Source organism: Gavialis gangeticus, unplaced genomic scaffold (genome assembly GCF_001723915.1).
Source record: "Gavialis gangeticus isolate Ggan-Ray unplaced genomic scaffold, GavGan_comp1, whole genome shotgun sequence".
Taxonomy (NCBI): domain Eukaryota; kingdom Metazoa; phylum Chordata; order Crocodylia; family Gavialidae; genus Gavialis; species Gavialis gangeticus.
Genome location: NW_017728996.1, coordinates 53,482,727 through 53,488,660, shown reverse-complemented (window position 1 = coordinate 53,488,660; position 5,934 = coordinate 53,482,727).

The following is a 5,934-nucleotide window of genomic DNA, read 5'->3' as shown; positions in this document are numbered from 1 at the left end:
ATACCTGTTCATGCGCTGCCTTAGCACATGTGCCTGGTGGAGGGTGTGGTGAGGGTTCATGTGGCCACTGAGAAAGACTCCTGCCATGACTCTGAATGTATTTTCAGTGGAGGGGTCTTCTTCTGTAGGTCCCCTGGAGTCCGTCACTCCTCCTGGCGGATATTCGTGGGGCTCCACCTCCCCTACACCCCTTCCTTATACCATTCTCCAGTGGGCCACCTGATTTTAACAGGGCTGTCCCTCCGGTTTAGATGACCTTTGACCTTCACGCCCTCTTCAGGATTGGTTATTAACTTTGTTTCTTTGATAGGCTACAAGCCTACTGGGTACGCCCGTGTTGTCTATCTTCCGTGTTGTCAACGGCTACTTGCTGAGCCTCGTGATCACCCTGGGGATGCAGTGTCGGCCAGATCCCCCTCAAGGCATACCTAACCACTGAACACCCAAAAAAAACCCGACAGACAACAACAGCAACACAAGAGACTATACAGACCAGTGGTAACTAAAGAGAAAAAGGGACTTAAAGAAAAGAATAGGAGGGCGGATAGAAGAGATCAGGATACACTGCTCCTTCCCTCTTTCAGCCCTAGAGCCTAAGCCAGGTGGTGTCCACCAGCACTGCTCCGCTCTGCGCTTTCATCGGGGTGTCTTCTGTCCTTCTCTGGGTCAGCCTCCCTCCACGTCTTCATACCTGTATGAACCCAGAGTAGGAAGCCTCCGCCGACTCCAAGTTTGCTATAGTTCCTTCAGGAGCGAAGTTGTCTCCTGGATACCGGTGCTGCTTGTGACCGGTGCGGGGTTTATTCCCTGCCGCTCGGGCTGCCTCTCCCCAAGCATAATCCACCCCTTCCCACTGGGGCTGCTTGCCACTGATACAGAGAGCCTCTGCAGCCTCCACTGCCGCTCTCTGATCTGGATCCATTCTTTCTTTCATGTGGGCATGGAGAGCCTCTGAAACCTCCACTACCTCTCCCCATGTCTCTTTTGGTGTTCCCTTTTATCTTTGCTGGCCGGTGATTGCTCCTGACATCACCCACTGGCTCCAGCTGTATATAGGCACAGCTCATGAAATGCATGCTCTTTGTTCCTTCAGGGTCTGGCATCCTGTGGCCAGTAAGTAGTTTCTTTTTTGGGGGGTTTTATCCACAGGGTGTGTAGCCCCCATCCTGGGGTCCTCTGAGGGAAGGGTCTCTAGCTCCCCTGTGGTTGTGCCCCTGGGACATAACCCCCCTTTAAGATGCCTTGGGGCGCTTCATTTCCTTGTTTTGGTGTCCTACCTGTCATCCCAGGTGTTTCACTCGGTTCGTGTTTGGCATCACCACATTTGGTCTCGTTTCCGAATCTGGATAAGAAATCTGCCACTACGTTACTTGTCCCTGATCGATGTAGCATGTGGAACCTGAATGGTTGTAGTGCAAGGGCCCATCCTGTAATCCAGGTATTATCGGTCCTGGCTGTGCTTAGCCGTCTTAAGGGAGCATGGTCCATTACCAGCTTAAACTCCCTGCCCATCAGGTAGTACCTGAAGTGTTCTACCACGCAGCGGATTGCCAAACATTCCTGTTCTATGGTCGCATACCATGTTTCTGCAGGCAGTAATTTTCAGCTGGCATAGGCAACTGATCTCTCTATCCCTCCATCTTCTTGGATTAGGACTGCCCTGACAGCAGTCTCCAACACATCTGTCTGCAATATAAAAGGTTTACAGAAATCAGGTGTGTGTCTCACGACATCTTCGCATAGGGCCTTTTTGAGCAATTCAAAGTTCTGTGTCATTTTGATCGTCCATTTTATACTTCCCGCCCACTGTCCTTTTAGGGCTTCCATAAGAGGTGCTGCTAGTTCAGAAAATCGGGGGAAAAACCGGCGGTAATAACTGGTCAACCCCAAAAAGGATCTAAGCTGTTTGCTGGTCTGGGGTGCCTTAAAGTTGCAGATGGTTTCCACTTTGTCAGCTAATGGCCTGATCATACCTTGTCCAACCAAAAATCCTAGATATTTGGTTTGCCTCTAAGCCAGCACGCATTTTCTTGGGTTTGCCGTCATCCCTGTTTTTCTTAGTTCTGACAGTACGGCCTGGAGGGCCCTTTTATGCTGAGCCCAAGTTTGTGTGAACACGACAATGTTGTCAATGTAGGCTGCAGCGTACTCGGTGTGTGGCGCCAGGATCTGGTCCATTAGACATTGCATGTGAACAAACTCGTATAGGCCCCATGGCATCACGAAAGCTGTCTTGGGCTGGTCCCTGCTGGCCACGGGGATCTGCCAAAAGCCCTTTGCCAAGTTGAGCATTGTGATATATTAGGCATTCCCAATGCGTTCCACTAGTTCTGCGACGTGGAGCGCAGGGAATGCGTCGAAGATCACCATTGTGTTTAATTGTTGGTAATTGACACTTAACCCCAGAGATCCATCTAGTTTTGGGACTGGGACCAACGGGCTTCACCACGGGCTTTTGGATGGGCGTATGATCCCTTGTACAAGGATTTTCTCAACCTCTTTGCATACCTCTCCTGAGAGGTGATGGGGTGCTGGTTGCCCTGTCTCCCACACTGTGGCTCCCAGTGGTGTCTGTATCGTGTGGTAGGTGCCCCGGACCCACCCAGGTTCCTCTCAGAATACATCTTTAAATTTCTTAACCAGAGCCTGCATCTCATATCTTTGGGATGTCAATAGTTCTTACTCTATTTGGAATTGGTCCTCTATTCTAGCTGTCCCTTTCTCTTGGATTACTCCCTGGGGTCCCAGGTCTTCTGTATCCGCCTCCATAAAGGCTGCCCATCGCTCCGGTTCACGCCATTCGCGCAAGAGGTTGATGTGATACATTTCTCACGTAGATGGCCTGGTCGGTGAACCTCAGAGTCCACCAGTCCCAACCTGCGGGTTATCTCAAACAGGCCCTGCCACTGGGTTAGCAGTTTACTCAAGGATGTGGGCAGCAGCACCAGCACCAGCACCCTCTGTCTGGGTTAGAATTCTCGATCTTTAGTATGCGCACCACACCTCTCTTTCTGATGATGTTGTGCCTCCTGCGTATTATCCTTGGCCAGGTCTTGGGCCAGCTGGATCCTTTGTTGGAATTCTTGCTGATATGTGATCGGATTTCTCATATTTCCCGTATCTTGCTCCCAGTCTTCTCTTAGGGCCTGGAGTAGGCCTCTCGGGGTGACCTAATACTAGCTCAAAGGGAGAATATTTCATTGACTCCTGTGAAGTGTCCCGAAGGACAAACAGAACGGAAGAAGCAGATCCCACTTTTGCCGGTCTCCTCTTATACAGCATAAGTACACAGATGTACGCAGGTGTTTTATCCGTAAGGTGCGGCACACCACTTGTAACACCCCTGACATGAAATTATGCCCCTAATCAGTGAGGATTTCTTGAGGAATTCCCATCCTCACTATCCACTTAATGAGTTCTTCCGCAACCCATGGAGCTGTTACTGCCTGCAGGGGCACAGCATCCGGGTACCAGGTGGTGTAATCTATGAATACCAGTATACACTGGTGTCCTGTGCTGCTACAGGGTAGTGGTCCAACCACATCCGTGGCTATCCTTGAAAACAGGATATCAATGATAGGAATGGGTCGAAGTGAGGCCCTTACCAGGCAATCCTCCCTGGCTTTCTGACATTCAGGACAAGCTGCGCAATGGCATGCAATATCTTCCCCAACCCTGGCCAGAAGAACCACCGGGACACTCTAGCGGTGGTCTTATCCCGACCTAGGTGTCCTCCTATGGGGTTGGAATGGGCCAATTGCCAAATGATTTGGCGGAAACGGGTGGGCACTACCAATTGTGTCCTTTCAGGTAAATAGTTTCTTTTCTGGGGGGGTTTTATCCATGGGGTACCCTGAGGGGAGGGTCTCTAGCTCCCCTGTGGTTGGGCCCCTGAGACACATGGGCCCCTGTCCTATACCATCCCTTTCATGAACTTGTTGAGTCCCATCTGGAAACAACTCAAGATCTTTGCCTCCCCACTGCTTTGCTCAGAACATTAGCCAAAATTTTACTCCTCTAGCAGTTAGAGCTCTTATTCTAATTTCCAATCAAAATATATTAATAACCAATTTGTACCAACTGGAACAACTATTCAGTTCTTTAACCTAAACAGCTCTTCTCTCCCCCACTCCAACATTCATACTGTAAACATCACAGAGGTACTTCTCCAGTCATCTAGTGTCTTCCAGAAAACATAGTACAGAAAAAATGTAAAAGTGATTACAGGAGAAAACCCTACAGCTTTCAAATTATTTTTAGCCATCAAAAACAAGCAAAAGGTTGTGGGGGGGCACAAATCTCGTACTCTCTTCACATGTAGCCTTCCGAGGCTATGAATACCAGGACACTGGTGTCCTGAGGCTTGTGCAAAATATGCCCAAACTACAAAATGCACAGAAGCCAGAAGGGCTAAATCAGACCTGGTACAAGATCTAATTATGGATATAAGCCCCTCCCTATCACCTGATGCTTAGAGCCTTGGCAAAGCAGGTGACAAAGCTACCCCTGAATTTGGCCAAGGACTTTGGATAAGGAAACACCTGGATGATTAAAACTAGTTATAGGAGAGGGAATGCAGGCCTCTGTGACAGAAGATGCAGTCAGTACCTTAGAGATCCAGGAGGAAAGACTAAGTTTGTATGTCAAAAAGTGAGACAAAAACTACAAGCAAATACAGCTGCCATTAAAAAAAAAATCTTCCCAAGGGTACAACAATAAGGATCATTTGGGGATCCAAATGGGAGGGAAACAGGACCAAGTAAATTATGGGGGGGGAGCAGGGGCTTTAGTAAATAAAGTTAACTTTAGGAGGAGAATGTATAAAAGAATACACAGGGACCAAAAGTGTATTACAGTATTGCAGGCATATTAAGTAGCCCAGTCATTATCTAGCTTTCTTTATTTCCTTAAATTATAAAGAGGTGAAGACAGTTCCAGCTTCCATATAGACAGACAGATAGATGTATGTACGTACAGATCTATATAGATTCATTCATATAGTACATACAGATCTACATAGATTCATTCATATAGCTTGACAGATTGATCATAAGCTGAGGAGTGGGGAGGTGTGTGTGTGTGTGCGCGTGTGTGTGTGTGTGCGTGCATGCGTGCGCACGCGCATACCAAGCAGTATGTACATGTACCAGCCATGTATTCACCAGCCAGGAGGCCAGTATCTCTAACCAGACTGTTTGAACATTAACATATACAAACAGTATATTGATAGCACAGATGTTCATTATAAGAAGTCATATATTATTTCCTTTGCAAATGTGTAATAACTCCAACTTCATGCAATCCCCATGTATTGCTCCAATACTGGATTTTGTTTTGACATCTGCCTGAATTCATTTTTTTTTCCCTAAAAAAACCCCCCTTTCCTTATCCCCAAGTGGAAGCTGGGCCTTGCAGCACACAGCTGAGCAGCTAGGCCTGGACCGTGCAAAGGTTGACCCACGGGCACAAATCCTAGCAGCACAAGGCCTCGGGGGAACAATCCCAGCGTTCAGCACTCACTGGAACGAGCCAACCGCAACCCCAGGCCGCGCCAGTCCAGGTGCATCTTGTGGGTGCAGATCAATGCCTTGCACTGGACAACAATAACAACAACAGTGATGATAGCCCGCAGCAGCACCACAACAAGTAATTATAATAGGGATCGCAGTAATGATAATAACAGCGATAATGACAACGACACTATCATCATGATGAGGACAATGCTGAGGCGATGATGACGACAAGGATGACAGCGCCAGCAGTAAGAAGGGTACCAACAGCACCGGGCAGGCTCCGCAGCAGCCTGGGCACTTGGCGGTCAAGGCCCGCAGGCCCCCGGACCGCGCCCGAGCGGCTCCGACAGCGCGGGGGAGCGGGGGCGCTCCGAGGGGGCCCAACTCCTCCCGTCCCGTCCCGCCCCTCCCCCCGCCCGCG